The 18,560-nt window shown below is 39.7% G+C and overlaps 1 protein-coding gene across 1 annotated transcript in view; it reads right to left on the bottom strand.

The window, feature by feature from the left end:
- Positions 1-15,410, bottom strand: part of LOC117493109 (gap junction gamma-1 protein) — a 39,002-nt gene extending 23,592 nt beyond the window's left edge. The window contains exon 1 of the mRNA XM_034143528.1: positions 15,144-15,410. The gene's annotated coding sequence lies outside the window, so the exon portion shown is untranslated. The remainder of the gene's footprint in view (positions 1-15,143) is intronic.
- Positions 15,411-18,560: the final 3,150 nt, after the last annotated feature.

The raw sequence follows: 18,560 nt of genomic DNA, 5'->3' as shown, positions 1-18,560 counted from the left end.
TGTAGTTTCCGAGATGTAAACCTACATTTTTCAGAGGTGGCATCTTTTTTGTAAACAAGTTGTTATCATGGACCTCAAAATGGCTTCCATTTTAATGAGAGTTTCAAGTATCATCAAATTTTTTAGAGGGCGACTCTAAAACGGCTTTCAACCCAACTTTGCCTCTGAAGCTCAGCATTAAAAAAGGACGCAGTTAAGAAATGAATGTCACATTTATGCTGCAGACAATCTAGTTTTAAGCTTTTTTTTAAACAAATCATGTTTTATCTAATGAAGATGAAATGAAGATTTTTCATTACAATTTACTCATGACAAATAAAGAAGATGTGTGCCCAGTGCACACGGACACCCTTCCTCTTGTCTGTTAAAAATATTCTGTATGCCTTCACAAGTGGCAGCAGTAATGTGATACAATATCAATACAGTGGAAAGCAGCAGTAACCCCCCACAGAGCAAAATATGTTCAGACTTCAATACTGGGGTCCAATTACCACACACACACACACACACACACACACACACACACACACACACACACACACACACACACACACACACACACACACACACACACACACACACACACACACACACACACACACACACACACACACACACACACACACACACACACACACACACACACACACACACCATATTTTCTTCACTTATTGATGAGATAGATTTCTTGTGTTCGGAGGTGCTTCCCTGCCAGCTGATGTGTGCAGGAGCGGATTGGATAGGTGATTTACGATTGACCATGAAAAATGGCTCTCTTAGTTCAGCAAGAATTGACCTGAGGAGCGAGACACTGCCAATGCATAGAGAAAAGACAAATAGGTTAAGCGAGGTAAAGCGGGACAGAGGGAAAGAGATGAAGGGGGACATAAGAGCATTAGGCTGCTCCTGCAGAAGCCTGGCTCTACTGTGAGGCCTTTGTCTCGGGCCAAAGCAGACCTGAGACCTGCCAACTGCTCTCATCTCCCTCTCTGTTAGGGCTGACGATGAACGCTCTCTACAGAGATGACATACCGACTCAAAGTGAGGTATTAATAGAATGTAAATCACAAACAGGTCCCTGAGGACATAGTACAATGCAACAACACTAATGAGTGACTGATTAACGGCTGTCCTATTAAAGTCAGCCCTTTCTTAGCACCTGACTTTTCCTTTTAAACAACTTAATAGCTTAACTTCAACCCCTGAAGCTAGCGTTAAATTGGCACTTAGAGCATCATGAGTCGTGGGCATCTTTTTAGGGTGTTACAATGAGTCAATCAGTTAAAATCATGCATGACTTCCTGCTGAAATTAATTAGCATTGTGTAATGAAATATGGCTGCGCCCGGGGCTGTTTAAATCAGACATATAGGAGGAGCACCCAATGACTTCATGATCCAAGCTCATGCTGACGCGTTAGATGGCAGCAGTTCCGCAAACACACATGCTGCCAGGAGGGGGAGCACACAGAGGCCAAATGCTAGTGATGGGCAAATGAAGCTTTGAATGAAGCATCGAACCACTTGGACAATTGTTTCGAAAATAGGTTAATTTCTCGATGCTTCAGTTACAGCGACCTCTCCTGGCAAAAAGCAAGGCTGCAGTGGGTTTAACGTATCTTTGCCTTGAAAAATATTCGATGCACACACATACTAAGACTGAATATCATGTTCTATTTGCAATTAAAGATTGATAATTGTGTGTATTGGGTTATTGAAAAAAGAGTGCTGGAAAATGTGACATTGGTTGGGTGTGCTTGTGTAATTATGGCAGGGGGTGATTATGTGGGATGGGGAACACTCAAAGATCTTTATTGAGGTAGCCTACATTATTATTTTTAAGGGCCTTTTATCAGTTATAGTATTAAAGTTGAAAAGCGGGCAATGATTAAAAGTTTATCCATTCCAGGATTTGAACCAGTTGCGTGGAGGTCGTCGACGCATGCGGGCCGCCGGCTCTATCCACTGGGCTATCTATTCTTCAACTGTTACACTTTTTTTTTAATATTGATAGTTGTCTTTTTGTTCACAACTTCTCCACATTTTGAAGTGTTTCCCGAGCCAGAACGACCTATCTTTCTTCCTGGCTTGCTCTATGATCCAATACAAATGCAATACCAACAACAACTCAACAGCAACAACGCAAACTACGACAACAACCCACACATTGCACATTGTTTAGAGCGGTTATAAAGTGTTGAAGCGCTCAAATTCGAAACAGTTTCAACCTGTCACCTGTCAGAATCGAGACGAGGCAGTGCATTGAATCGTGTGATTGGACCGCGAACCAGTCAAGTGATTCATTCAGGAAATGAAGCAGTTGCTGTTTCGGACGTCATATGTCACGTGATTTGAAGCAGTGCTTCTATGGAATAGGAAAACCAGGGTTTGAAGCACGTATCGAAGCTTCAGTCTCACACTGCCATCACTACCAAATGCCACTGCCAGCCACAGTTGAACTTGTTTACTCCAGACAAATAGAGAAATCTTTGCCATCACAGATGGGTATTGTTAAGCTTGTGTGGATGAAGAGGCGGGGATGTACGCTCAGGGCTCATATTGGCCTAAATGTGTGTGAAATAACACACGTACGATGCACAGAGCAGCTCCATATTATCACTTAGGTTATATTTGGGTTAATCTGCCGACATGAACCCTTGCTAATTAACTACTACACTCATGTTCCTGTCCATCTGTGGTAAATGATCTCCAGATTGAGCAGCTGCCCCCTTTCTCTGTCTTTTATATATAGTATGTTACAACTTTTGGAGTAGAACCATTTCTTTCTTTCGTTTGCATTAATACATTATCTTAGTCCGGTGCTTCCTTGACACCTGACCAAAAGGCAGCTTTGTTTGGCTCTAGGCAGGGCCATCACCTCTCCATTCATACAGGCTACCTAGAGGAGAGTATGCTTTATTGCCTTTTTAAATGTGTTTTATCATCAACACATTTGCTGATATGTAATGTCACTGATGATGTGTATTCCTCCAGATTTATGTTGTTTTCCTGGGTGGCAGCATCCCTGATCATATGCCAGACTGTGCACTCAAAACAGTGGTGTAGAGCAGCTGTAGATTCATCTGTTCACACTTTAACTGTTTTTTTCAGATGGGATTGAGAAGGCAGCAGAAGCAGGGAATCATGGTATAATTGTCCAAAGTGGGGACGGGGGAAGGTGATTCACTTGAGTTCTATTCTCAAAAAGGTACGTGCGAGACATTTTTGTAATCGTGGTGACCCTGGTCACAATTAAACTCTAATTTCAGGATGTCCATCCGACACCTTATGAAGGATTCATTTCTAAGGAATAATTATGGTCTCTTTTCAAATGTATATTTCTCCCCAGAATTAAGTTCAACATTTTAAAACCAAACTGAATCTTCACCATAAAGACTAGATGAGCCAAACAATACATATATTTAGTTTATTGCAATTAATAAAAGGAACACATTTTACAGACTTGCAGGTCTTTAGTGGGAGATAATAATTATGTATTATTATTTAATCATATAATCCTGACTTTGTGCAGTTGGTCAAGAGGAACAGGCATTTCAACTTTCCAATATGAGTTTCAACTTTAACTTAGTCAAAATCAGGTTGTGTAGTTATACATTTCCTAGAGAGTGTCAAGGATGTTATATTACAGATGTCAAACTTGGAGGAATTTACTTATGTGCGATATCCTTTTTTTTTTATAACAGCTGTTTTTTGTTGCCTTGAGATGATAACTCACAGTGTGCGGGTTAGGGTTAAGCATCTCAAGCAAGGAAGTTTAAGAAGATCCTTCTGTTGGTTGGACACCCAATACAAAAACAACAACATTCAAATGTGTTGGCAGGCACTGACCCTGACCCTGTTTCTTTTGACAGATCCACAGGACATCATTAGACCTTGGATGACAAGGGGCAAGGACTTCCCTAGCTATTATACTTCTAGGTAATAACTTGTGTCAGTGAGGAGCATCCACCAGCCATCATTCACTTTCATCTGACTGCTCCAGGGACACTATCACTCCACTGGCACTGTGCTCGCCTTAAGGAGGGAAGCAGGCTGACAGAAGAGCCTGGCTGCAGGAAGAGCCAAGGTTTATCAAACAACAAAACTCAGAGACAAAGTTGATACATAGTTCAGACTAAACTATTCAAAGTTATTAACAGAGAGCAACCACATAGCAACATGTCAGTGTATAATGAGTATGAATTAGTATGTTGTGAAATATCTCAAAAAGAGTATTGTTGGATTTGGATTGACATTATTATTATATATATATATTATTTGCTACAGACCTTCATGTCTACCTGAGCATTTTAACAAATGTTGGTGATTACTTAACTTTTCATCTAGCATTGTACTTTGGTTTATGAGCAAATACCTACCGACGGCTTACTTACAAGACAAACTTAGATGAGTAACATGGTAAGTATGTTAGCATTGTTATTGTAAGCAATAGCATTTTAGTAATGTTTGCATTTAGACTCTTTATTTTACCTTTGTCCTCAAATTACAACAAAATCACTTTTAATTGTGGCTGAAAGAGCAACTTAAAATATTGTCAAAGAAACAAGACATCTTCACTCACATCAGACAGATGCCTGATGAGAAGTAATTTGGCTTTTTGCAAATTGAACTGCCTCTTAAAAAGCGTATGGTTTATTGTTTAGAGATGAAAACCAGCTAGGGATCACAAAAAATATGAAATGAAGGCATAGAGAAAAAGGGGAGGCAAGTGATTTCAACGATGCCAACATTAAGAATTGATTCACACTTGCAGCCAAATTCAGCAGATGGTGAGTGAATGTAAACGGAACTGAGCAATCACATTTCCTACAAAACACTTAAAGATGCAGAGAAGGGGAAGAAATAAAAGATTGAAAATGCTGGAGGAGCCAAGAAGGAACTGACTAGAGAATAAAAAGAGCCCTTTTGCTGCAATATGTTCTCGCCTACAGTTACACTTGTTCCCATGCAACTTTAATCATCCAATCATGCTTGCCATGTCAACTGACAGGTCTGCTTGTGCACAATGTGGGTTTTGCTCACACTGATATTGGATCTAAATAAATGAAAGACTGCAGGCTGAGATGGAACAGATCTAAATAGTCACAGGATTTGCACAATCACTTTTTTAAGCATAACAGTAATGTTTATAAAATCTTATTTCAACTTTTATTTTTTTGAATCTCATTGGAAAACAAGCATAGCACAAGCTACAAAGAAGACTTGCCTGATCAAGAATTGTCTAAAGAAATAAACCACAGGTTTCTCTAAGCTGAGGGTACGGACTCCATAAATCATTGGTTCCCTGAGGCGAATCCTTCAGGCAGAGGAACCCATTGTATGCAACAGCCTAATGAAATCTCCTACATCACATTAAAGACCACACAGTGCTGTGCTTACATTTGCCAACATCAAGATATACACAGTCTCCTCTTGTTTAGGGCTATGTATGGCTTCTGTTTTTATAAGAGAGGAAATACATGTAAGTGTACAATGTAAGGTGCACTGTTTATTGTGGTTGTATTTTTTGACTGACTCCTGCATTGTAACAACCTACATGTGTTTGTCTGCACTGTAAACTGATATACCTGTTGTTCTTCTGATAAATTATCCCCATTCTGATGATTAACCCCAATTGCTTCTATTAAGATAACCACAGCACCAACTCTGAGATATTAAGACACAAATAAATCATCTGGGTTAATGCATGAGACAGGTTTGTGTGTGTCTGCTCTGAAGGTTGGAGCGAGAGGTGGGCTGAAGCTGAGGGGTCACTACTGCTCCTGTGATCCCATGCCAAACAGAGACAGCAGCAGTGATGCGATCCAGAGACAAACGCACTGTGCCAGCCGAGGAAGCTGCTGCTGCTCTCCTTTATGGCCTGCGCGTACAATCACTAAATCATTATCATTCTCAGAACAAACATGTTCTTTATGTAGGCTTTATGTAAACAGACTATCCTAGGGCTTCTTTAGACTCTTCCTTTGATTCCTAAAACGAATTCAAAACTGTCTTGTGCAGCAGAGGCCCAAACCAATATAAACAATAAAGAGAGTAAAACTGAAACAGCACAGAGCTATTTAAAGTTAGGCCTTACGCATTTCTGTCAAGTTCATATTTGTTCCCTTTTCCTTTTTTTTGTTTTAGATAAAGAGTCTTGAAGTGGTAGCATGTAAGGCTATCATCAAGGCTACACTATAGCACGAGAGCATCTGTGCACGCCTTTGGGCTTTTTCCTACCCATCACACCATGGTGGGCCATAATCCTTAGGCCTTGTGGCCATGGAAACCCACTCATGTATGAATGTAACTTTGTTTAAATATGACTCCAGGAGAAGAGACGGAGGAAAGGACATGACAGGACAGGATTGTCCTGGGAGACACATCACGTGTTGGTGATGTAACAGGTCACCTGACAGGTACCTGACCGGGTGTTGAGAGGACTTTCCTCAACTTCTGTGTCCTAATGTAATACAATTATGTTAATCACAATCAAATCACCTGTTCTGTACAAAAAGAAAACTAAGCAGCAGATTTCCCAGATATGTTGTAGTAGTTTCCTACGGATTATTTCCTCAAGTGACTGATTTTTTTCAGCATTCTGTGCGTCATTATCTTTTTCTCACACTGCATACCTGCTTTTTGCACCTTCTAAAAAGAGAGGATTTGATGCGTTTCATATCGTTGTAAACTATTCACACATTGCAGATAAAAAAGAATATTTGCAGACACCAATTTTGGCTCTGGGAAAACGTGATGATCATTCAAATGATAAGGCAGAAGAGTTGACATTGTAAGTAATACATTTATCAGGATAAAGAAAAATGTATGTTAAAATAATTGTTGCTGCAAATATTGTTTTCCTTATCCATTACTTTTTCTACAATCTCTATTGATCTAGTAGTTGTTGTTTTTTTCATAAAATGTCTTGTTCAATGTTCGAAGTGAAACAAGATATCTTCACATTCTTGAAGTCAGTGTATTTTGCTTGAAAACAAATTAAACAATAATTCATTCATTTGTGAAAATTAACCGATTGACGGTTCATTAATTATTTCAGTTTAAAGGAGCCCTATTATGCTCATGCTCACAGGGAAAACCGAAAAAAAGCATAATAGGAATAAGGGATTTATGAAGTTACTATAATAAAAGCTTTTTTTTACTTTCTTAAAACCAAAATGACTGGATATTCAAAGACAGAGAGACCTTCTGTTATCTGAGCCACACAGTCTCTTAAACAATTTGTTCAGTAATATGTCATACAATAATCTCTTATTAGAGCGATAACCCCTGTCACGGAGATCATTTTGGTAGTTTGAGCCCATGAATATATTTATAGGTATACGTGGATTCTTTAAAACCTGTATCTAAACCTAATCCAGATTGCCTGCAACATAACCTCAAAAACTACTCTTTCATTCCCAAGGCTCCAGTAAAGCTCCAGTAAAGCTCCAGTTAAATCTAGTCTAAGGAATGACGTTTCCATAAGAGACTGTATAAACATTGAACATGACCCCAGAGCATCTTAGTGTCTGGAGGAACATGTTGTATATGGAACAGAGGCTAAAAATAACCCTGTGCTAGCATGACTCTTTCTAGCTTTTATTAGTGTCCCCACTTGGGTTTGTACAATTGAGGGAAATCATTCTCACAACATTTAAAGAGCCACCACCAAGGCTCTATCCACTCTGTTGGTTTACATGAAAACAAAAATGGAAACACAGCACATTGAAAACAGAGACTGAGCTGCAGGGGTTTACATGCTAACATGACTCAATATGTATTTATAAATAAAAACAAACACATTACTTTTTGTTCTAGGAAAAAAGCTCACACTCGTATGCATGTATACTCATCCTAATAATGTGCTATGTGACCCAATGAAGGTTGTGACCTTTTGTTTGGAAAGTAGTGGCAGGAATGGGGAAATAGTGTGGAGGGCCTGCAACAGCTGACACACCACTAACTATATTTGAGTAATGTGAGAATTTGGTTATTGTCAACGGTGAATCAAACTAGAAAAAATGTCTTCTTTCCAGAATAAAATGTAGGAATTTATGAAATCCTTCTTTTTGTCTTTAACTAATTTAGGTTTGCTCTGTGGTCTTGCTTCCTTTGTAAACTCATATGTAATACACTTCCATTATACAAGAGATTACCTTTCTATGATGACTTTTTAATGTTCAAATATCGATTTGTTTTTAGTTTGATCAATGTTGTGATTGATTCCTGGAGGATGTTAGGAAATATTTAACTAAAAACCCCAAAACAGTTAGGATACTTCGGACACAGGAAGTAGGAAGTTTTGCACAATAAGTTATGCCTTATAGTCAGAAGACTTTGGGGTTTAGACTGTCAAATAGACAAGCTATCTGACGTCTTTGCCTATACGATATTCTGATGATAAGTTGTCAACATTTTAAAGAAATGTTTTGATTGTCCGTCAGCATGATTAATACTTATACTACCGGCCAGATTTGCATAAGACTTGTTGGAAAACTTGCTGCATCGATCAAGAAGGAACCCATTACATTTTGGAGCGGATCCCCATTACAGGGTGCACTCTCCAAATGCCTTTATCTGGTAATTCAAATGGTCCATTGCAGTGTAAATAATCAATCATGTTCAGTAGAGAAACAAAAGAGAAAAGTGCTTATTCCATGTATTAGTTAACTGTAGGAGTTGTATCTTTAAAGGGGACCTATCATGCAAAATGCACTTTGGTACGTCTTTTATACATGAATATGTGTCCCCAGTGTTCCAGGGAACTCACCAAGTGTCAGAAAACACAACCCTCTCTATTTTCCTCCATACCCAAATCTCTAAAAAAGGGCCTGCAACGGATCTGATAAAAACTGATCCAGATTTGAACACTGTCCTGACGTCAGGACGGTGGCGCTACGGCTATTGGGCCAACTCCACCAATCAGGAGGAGACAACCACGGCATTGCCGTTCGAAAGCGCTGGAGACGCTGTAGTACATATGCCAGGACTGTAGATGGTGCTGTTCTCACTGAATCAGCCCTTGCAAAAACAGAGCTATAAATTGTCAAATTGAGCGAAATGAGGCATGGCTAAAATGCATGATCTGTTTGGTATTTTGAAAAAAAAAAAGTATAAATATGCCTTATATAGGTATGGTCCTACACTATATTATTCAAATATAGCATGATAGGTCCACTTTAATAAACCTGTAACTCACATATTTGTACAGATAAGGCCTTAAACCACATGACAGGATCAACACTGTCACTGGCAAACTGATATTCTGAGTAAATCCACGTTAGGAATACACTTAACCTACTCTGACAACAAAAGATAAAAGTGAAACAACAGGTATGAGTCACGAGCACACAGTCAGTAAAAGCCCAAATGTAACCCGTACTGAACCCACGAACATGACTGCAACAGAGAGGAAGGTTGTGTCATTGGAGGCTGACAGTGAATGAAAGGCATCATTCCTGTCACGTTTTGACTCCGCCCCGCCTGTGACCCGAGGGAAGTGGCATAAGACCTGTCACCCCGAATCACAGCCCGGCCCGCGACAGCCGAGCTCATATGTAAATGTGTCAGCATGCGCAGATTCATGAGTATGACATATCAGTTTGAATATGCATGTTCAACACTGACTGGAGCGTAAACATCCCTGTATATGTAGGGCTCAATGCATTTGTGCGTGTGTGTGTGCGTGTGCGTGTGCGTGTGCGTGTGTGTGTTTCCAGGCACACGGTATGTATGTCTGAGCTGATCCCGGTATGTTATAGTGACATTCCCGGTGGGAAGGAGCCTCACGACTGTTTTCATTTGCTAGACTGCCCATATCTCTTCATGAGGACAGGCTGGGTCAAAGTGACATCTGATTTCATCCACACTCAGCGGGGTTCTCTCTGTCGGTCTCTATCTTCCTCTCTTACTATACATGTCTCTGCTGCTTACACCTTCTCCAAGGGAGGATTTACCGCTTTTCTCTGTTAAATGTCATAGTACATGATTTATAAGTGTTAGTTTTGGGGCTGTTGGTCAGACAAAAAAGCCAACTTCCCTTTGGGTTCATGGGAACACGAAACGAGAATTTGTGTTATTCGTGGTTGTAAAGAAGTTATCAGACAATAATGACATTTGTTGTAAATTGGAGCTCTAATTTGATTATTTTACATAATATGACAAAAATGTAAAAATGTTTCTTCAGTTAATCTATTCATTCTTTAGTCTAACAAATGGCATGATGTCCTAAAATCACCTTTCTTTTTTGACCAACAGTCCATAACCCCAAATAATTTCCTGTCGACCAGCAAATCAACTAATTAAATATGTTTGCTCAATGGTAAATATGTAATTGGTGTGTGTGCTCATATTTCTATTGAAAATAATAGAGCATTGAAGTAAGAAGCTCTATGCTTTTGTAATGAGAACACACTGTGTTGTACCACCATTAACATGCTGTATCAGTACTACATGGGTGACATGAATCACGGTGGTCCAGAGTTCTTTTGTTAGCCAAAATCAGACCAGGCTCTTCCAGTTTTGGAAGATTAAAGACTCAGAGACCTGCGTATGGCAACACGTGCATCGACACAGAAATACGCCTGTTTAGCAAAGGGTCATAGCCGACATTTTCTGGAGGAGTCATCGTGAGTCACGACACAACTCTCCCAGGGCCATCGTTGTCTACTATTTGGATTCTCCCCTAAAATATCAAGCACCTTGAACACAAAGCACGCTCAGCTGTACTGAAGACTAAAATCTTCATTGGCTAAATTTGGGGGAAACATAAAAATCTCTATCATTAACGGCTCACACAGTGAAGCTCATCATTTCTAAATTTAATTGACAATATAATTTGAGTTTTAATCTTCACAATTATCTAAAGCCACTCGGGCACATCTCGGTAGCCTCACCAATTATTTTCATACTAATGTTACGGAACAAATTTCACTACATTCACTCAATCAAAATAAAACTATTGTCCCAGAAAATGATAATTTGCTCATTCCAGAAATAGTTCCATCATGTCATCCAAATCCATTAATTACAGCCATACTGTACTTTTAAATGGCCCCATTAGCACAGCTGAAGCAAAGTTACCACTTTATATAAGAGGGAAATCCACACTTAAGGAGTATAACTGGGTGCATTCGATGACCTCTAATAATTCTAATCACCCGGTAATTACAAACAGGGTGAAGCACCTTCCCTCTGCTTTTCCTTTAATGTCATTTACAGGAACTGGCAACCAGAAAATGCAGAGCACAGTACAAAGTGTCAAGCTGAGGGAATCCAGACTAGTTGGCAGGCATAAAGACAGAGTTTTCCCTCTGTGTGCTGCACTCTGAGGATTAAAGCTGGCAGCGTGCTCACGTCTGTTAAACAAGATATAGACATAACACCTTGATATTTCATGTTGCACTAAGCCAGTTAGGGAAGGCTGCAGCAGTGATAGATAGATCTCATCTCTGCATATTTCCTCACATATACTTTTTTCCCATGTATTTTAACATGTTGACTGTTTGTGCTGCAAAGAAAGTACTCTCCCTATTCAAGTGGGTATGTTTTTGATGTAGTGGCTAAGAGCATAAGATTTACCTCTTACTGTACTGGCTCCACATCACATATTCTCAAGGGAAGAACAGGAAGTGGATTTCTCTAATTATTCAAAATAGCTGCCTGTAAAGCATGTAATTGACTTAAACACATCCCGCAGACATTTCACTCGACAGTTATGATAATGGTTAATGCCTGATTAAATTGCAAGTGATTAACATTAAACAAAGAAACATAATAAAAGCATGGAAGTAAAACATTGATACACATATTTTGCCAGTGATATTTAGAGATTAAAGGGATTTTAATGGTGGCAATGAGGCATTTTAGTATTCAAGCTGTCCTGGTGAACACAGTGTGTTACTGTATTATGAGGCTGATATGACGGAAGCTTTCATGTCAAGCGTATCTTGACTGGTCAGGAAACAACTGCAGTTAAATATGACATTAAGCATTACATATTGTGTGGCAAATAAAAAACCACATACAAAACAAGAAGCCCTTTCATTTCCATTTGAATGTGTAAAGTTAATGGATCATATGAAACCATCTTGCTCTATAATATGCTAAGAGAAAAAAACTGAAATATAAAATCCATTGCGCTTTTAATTTATTCCCATTATCAATAACAGCCCCCAGGAGCATTATTCTTGCTTTTAACTGGGCAATTTAAAGGGGGAGAGAATAATAAATTCTACAGTAATTGGCAATATTGATTTTAATCTCATCGTAAGTCATTTAGAGTTCAGTATGCCAAAGTAAAATAAAGCTCCAATTGAGCTCTGCATCAAGCATGAGACGATGAAAATAACAGTGTTCAGATATGTTGCTGTAATGTAGCTTCTTGCATTTACTCAAGAAAAGTACCTAAACACACATTTAAGGTCCTTATTTCATGCTGCAATTCAGAAGGAATATCATTGTTTTACTCTTTGCTACATTTACTCCTTAGATCAATATTTTACAAGATAAGAATGTACTTCCGGAAACACCTACAATCCCTAACCCCTCCCCCATGTTTTTCTTTATTGCTATTATCACCACTTTATAGTTGAGATCATTTTTTACTCTTTAATTTATTTTTATTTTATTTTAAACGTATAAGTTGCAGGTTAAATACATCAAGCGGTGAAAATAAAAACTTGTGATGAAAATATCTGCAATCATTTTTCAAAAATAAAATAAAAATATTTTACAAACCAAACATATGATAAATTAAAACATATTGTGCCCGTAAATATGAAGCTACCCAATGGTATATAAAAGTAGCTCCATTTAAACAACAGCAAAATGCTATTTACACATAAATGCCTATAGTAATAATGCCATGATTATAAAAGGTTATAGTGAACAATATACATTTTCTTTTCATACTTTAGAAACATTTAAAACTGTTTTATTGTGCAGTATTTCAATGTATTGTATTGATGATTTCCTCACGCTTCTTGGACTTCAATGCATTTTTTCAGCAGGAAAAATTGTGTAACATGAGCTCTAATGTAATACGTTAATCATGCAATTTGTTATTTAAGACAGTCCTTAGCTGTATAGTTGATAGCCAGCTTTTTCAGTGTTTCTATTCTCCACTTACTAAAAAGTCATTTTTGGAAGCCTTTTCTTGGATTAACTCTTTTCTGAAGAACACAGCTGCAACATTATCAGTTTTTATATACTACTGGATATGGTATAAATCAACATATTGGTTGGACTTTCTAAAACGTCTTCTGATCATTTAATAAACATCCATGCACAATCTATTGCCTATTTGTAAGTCGTGTTTTTATGGGAAGCAGGTTTGTTTCTTTCCAAGAGTGTAATAAGAGAGAGAAATGCTGTGTATTTTAAATGAAAAGAGGACAGTAGCGCATGGCCATGATACTAACTGAAGTGATGGGGCATTTCCTTGCTGCCACACAGAATCTGCTCCTCATCTGTATCTCGGTACTGGAGTGCACAGGGGTCGACTTCCCCTTCTCTCAAATTGCTACAGCTTCCTCCTCCAATCCACAGGGAGTACAATAATGTTCTTTTGGGAGGATGCAGGGGTAACATGTTGGAAGGGGTATCGTGTGACAGAGATGTCACTGTCATGCTATTTCACATTCAGAAAATGTTAATTAAATGTATATGCAAGGCTGTAAAAGGCCAAAATCCGTATTGCTAAATGAAGGAAGAATGAATGGAGAGCAAATAGAGGTAGATGTGCGTCTCCTGGCAGCTTACCAAAAAAAGAATCTGAATAAATACATGGCATCCATATGTCACGTAGAAAGCAATAATTTTTCACTAGCACTAAGCTCTTTCTGTGGGCAATATCCCAACTCCATCACAATGACTTGGCATACAGGGAGGATATGAGCCATTGGCTGTGGCTCATATTTGAGCCACCGCTGCTGTGGCGTTGACAAATGCTCCACCCAGAAACCAATGTGGCATATTTCAAAGGCATCCAGCACAATGGAGCGGTTTTTCATCATGGTGAATAATGCCCGGTGCTGACTGTTCCCCAGGTTAACCTCCCGAGTGCTGGGGAGTGTTTCTTTTGATATATTGACTTCAAAAATGATGAGATAATCACTAAATCAGGGGATATAAGTATTGAGGTGCTGTCAAAGCAATTGTAAGCACAATCTGTTGTAAGGGAGGTAAAATGCTCTCAGACCTAAAGCACCATGTGTTACAGCACCTTTGTGGATAAATGATATCCTGAGTTCCAAATAATTTTACGATTGTGCAAGTATTGATCAACCTTAAATGGTTATTATAGAAATGTGGTTTTATGTTCTTTTGGCAACTAGTACCAAGTTAAGGAAAATGTTTTAAGCAAACTATTATTATTTTTTAAATATGTCTTATTAAAATAAGAACCATTGTTACATTCAGCAAATGTTCTATGTATTTTAAATAATTCTGCTATTTTTTGTATGTGAGCCTGCATGCCAAATTACAACACTGTTAATTACAAATCCCTACAAAAGTCAACATGCATTGTAGGCAATTTTCCACACAAAATATGTTCATTCTTAATGAATCTCAATACTTTGCCAATAACATAATTATAGAGTCTGCATGTTCCTCCATTATTTGAACCGCTCCTTCAGGATTTAATCTAGAAGAAAATCTCTGCACCGCCCATACATCATGTTTTTGCTGAAATGATTTGAGAACCAAATACTATGACACTATATCAAATTGGTAAGCATCGCTTTTTAAGGATACAATTGTATTTGATTTGAAACGAATAAGCAGGCGTAGACGGACTTCAAATGAGACGCTTATTGAGTCAATTAGATGCGCTGGTTGAATCCGCTTCACAGAAGCACGTTGGACAGAGAAGTTGCTCTCTTGTTGCTCACAACTTGGCCCTGACAAAACGTTTAACACTTGCAGAAAACAGAGGAAATCCAGAAAAAAATCCAGCACAAATTGAAACTGTAATTAAGCACAAAGATGCACCGTCGTCTGTGCGTTATGGTGCCAAATGGTGCGTCCATGACCCCCAACACCCACACTAACCACGGCTGCCATTGGGTAAGACATGAGCCACATCAAGAACAAAGATGGAAATCATTGCAATATTGGGAATGTAACGAACAATTCTTACCGCTATGCGAGTCTGTGAATATGCTTTAAGATGTAAGATAATTCTTTTTGCAGGAGGGGAAGGTCGTTTTGGACTTGCTGAGGTCCAAACTTGAATCCTGACGATGATAGTCTGGTCCACTTGTCGGGAGGAACCAGCAGGATGCTTCACTGGTGTCTTTTTATCTCATAGCAATACTACGAGATGTGTTAGCATTCTTTGTCCATGCCAGCCTCAGTATTCTGTCTCCTAATTAAGGTAGCCTACGTCGATTGAACTATGTGGTCTGCTGCGTAAAACCGGTGCCAAAATTCCTGCGGGCCCATTCCGTTACAGCGATGCTAAACAATAGTCTGGTCATGTTGGCATGGGCTCAGCATACTCCAATGCCAAGAGCAGTTGCGTCGGCTAATTACAACCAGATCTTGAGAGCTAGTCTGTCCATATTTCTGGCTCGGGAATTTGGTAAATGTCGCTCACATGTGCCAGTTGGCTCCGCTATTGTCTTTCGGGCGCCTCATCTTTTCTTCTTCGCAGGAGTAGTGGACAGTCGAATTGCCGATCTGTTGAACGCTGGAGGACCACCTACATCCAGCGGGGTCTTGATGTCGTATTTATCGGGACCGAGCTTTCCGCCGTGTGGCACATACAGTCTGACACGGGCTAGATGGGGGTCTCGTTGAGTGACAGATGGATCCTCTGACTGAAAGCTTGCCTGGCGACCCGTCTTTGCAGGAGAGCAGTAAAGCAGGATGTTGCGCGTACACATCTTTGACAGTGCGCGCTCCCGTCAGGTCACACATATTGGGTCCACAAACATCTGCCTGCCAATAAAAAAGGGCAATTAGGACAATTTGAATAAAACCTTCCCTTTGTGTTTGTAGCTTATATTGTACAATTGACATTCCTAGAGTGTGTTTGTTGAATCGATATTTGTTGGAGTGTATAATGATTCCTTTAATATTATAATCATATTTAAAACTCATATTTAAAAAATGTGGGATTACTATGTTTTTGTAATAATTAATTAACTAATTATTTTTCTCATTCCGATGTCTTGCTTTGTTTGTGTTGCAGTTTGTAATTACTTTCATTTTTAATAGGATTTTTCTCAGTTAGTATTTCAGTGTAATGTCATGGTTATTGACTAACAATGGAACAAAAATATAAAAATATAATTCAATAAAATAGATAAAGATTGTCATAGAAAAACCCGTGCAGTACAGTCAAATAGAGGCGAAATGTAAAGCAGAAAATACTCTTCTCTTTGCGGTGGACCGCAGAGCACCGCAGCACTGGGCCTCTAGTAGTCTTCCCATTAGATGGAAAACAAAGCAACACAATTTCATGACCAACCACCATGGCCGCAAACCATATTCCAAGGAAATGACTGACGCACAAAGGATCCTTCAATGAATGATGTCGGTGCTTCCACATAGTCAAAAGGGCTTCCTGCTGAGAAATTAGGGGGAATTATTTGGATCATTCAAAGGTGCATTGCCATTTGTTACCAGCTCACTGCGTGAGGGCCCACGTCTGGTGTCAATCTCCTAAGGCCTTGAGCAAGGGAACACATGGCTCGTTTGGAAAATGTAAACAGCTAGCTGCTTTGAGATTGCTGCTTGATTGTTAACTCACAAATGTCTCCACCCCCCTCTCAGGCACCCGTACACGTGCAGCCTCAATCAGTCTGTGCAGCTATACTCTGATATGAATTGGCTTCTGGATCCTCTGATCTCTGTGATTAAGAAAATGATTCAGTATTCAGGGGCCCCAGGGTTCAGGACCCTCACAGTCATGTGCATGTGTTTTTTTGTTGTTGAGAGTCTGCTCACAGCTCCGACCTTGCCGGACTCACATCTGCCCAGCAGGTCAGTGATGGCGCCCTCCTGTGTTTCTGCAGGATAAGCTACATTTGACAATTCAAGAGGAAGATGTCAGAACAAATATGATGACCGTTGGTAAATGGAGAAAGCTAAAATATATTCAGGGCTATAGGTTTAGAATAGATTTAAATGGAAACATTTGTAAATACATTAAGAATCAAATATAAAGACCTTACTCTTGGTACAATATTGAGACCTTGAAACCTTGAAATATGCTATACTTTACTAATGGTTGCATTCAGCATAATAAATGAAAGCCAATATTTGCAATACATTGAGAAATTATACTGCATGTGTTAAAACGGTGATATTAAGAGGCCAGTTCAGAAATCCATCCATGATACTAACACGCCAACCACAAATCACATTCTCACTCTGAAAAAGCACTTTACCTCGTGTCATTCACAACCTGCAGACATTTATTTGGAGTCATGACATTAATTGGAGGCTGACTCAACCTTCATCATCCTCATTCAGACCACAGATCTATTAATGACTTGTATAACTTCCCACTGCTTAACTCGACTCTCCAAGCCTGTAGCTTTGTTCTTTGGGCTGGATGTTCTGGAGGGAAAGGTCTGCTCATGATGTTAGGAGAAAGAGACAAGTGTGATTGAGTCACAGACACATGACAGAGCCAGAGAGGTGTGTAGGTGCAGAGAGACAGGGCAAGATAAAGAAGAGGTAGGAGCAAAGGACAGATTGACTGCAGGAAAAGGTGACTGATGAGGCGGTTGAGAGCAGATGGAGGTGAAAAGGAAAAAGCAAAAGGCCTGAATTGCAGGAGGAGGGTGCCCCTGGCTGGCCCTACACCGAGGCCGAGCCTTGCTCCTTTCTATATTTAGCACGGGGACCACAGATTGTAATGAGCGCTCCGGGGCCTTGTGTTCAGACCGGCAAGGACTGCTGCCATCCGTCTCACTGCCCTGGGGTGAGGCACGATCCAGGCTCACACGAGCGCAGGGGAGGAGTGACAGGACCATGTCGTCTGAGTGCACACTTACTAAACATGTGCACAGCAGAGGTGAGGATACAATATGAGTGAAGTGTCATCTGTGTTCAGCTCTTTCTAATGCTGCGTTTGTGTTTACAGCAATTCCTAAAACTCTTTATTTCTCCTTCCCCTAAGCATTTAAAAAGAGCACAGTATCCCCCCCGACTACCATGCACAGGACTGAAAATATAAAAAAAAAATCCCTTTTCTCTCTGGACGGGATTGACATTCAGTCCAAATGTCAAAGCAGCTCAAGCCATTTTTGACTCTTCCTGTCCCCATTCTTACCTTCCCCATCTCCATCACCTCCAGGACTGTTCTGGTGATGGTCAGCAGTGACTGATGAAGGGCTAAGCCGTTCAGACAGCAGTGTTCTGAAGGCGGGGCGATGCTGGCATGTCAATCCATCACGAAGTGCAGTACGACGCTGCTCTTTAGAGTGATTCTCCACTCTACACGATGCGCCTTAAAGATCAAATACTCATCACCTGTGGTTGTCAGTTTCATCTTTCACAGTAGCTGTGGTCAGCTTGAAATTATGTCAGTTAAAATGCATGG

Source organism: Trematomus bernacchii, unplaced genomic scaffold (genome assembly GCF_902827165.1).
Source record: "Trematomus bernacchii unplaced genomic scaffold, fTreBer1.1, whole genome shotgun sequence".
NCBI lineage: Eukaryota > Metazoa > Chordata > Actinopteri > Perciformes > Nototheniidae > Trematomus > Trematomus bernacchii.
Note: the sequence above shows the minus strand (reverse complement) of the source record. Positions and strands in the feature narration are given on the sequence as shown.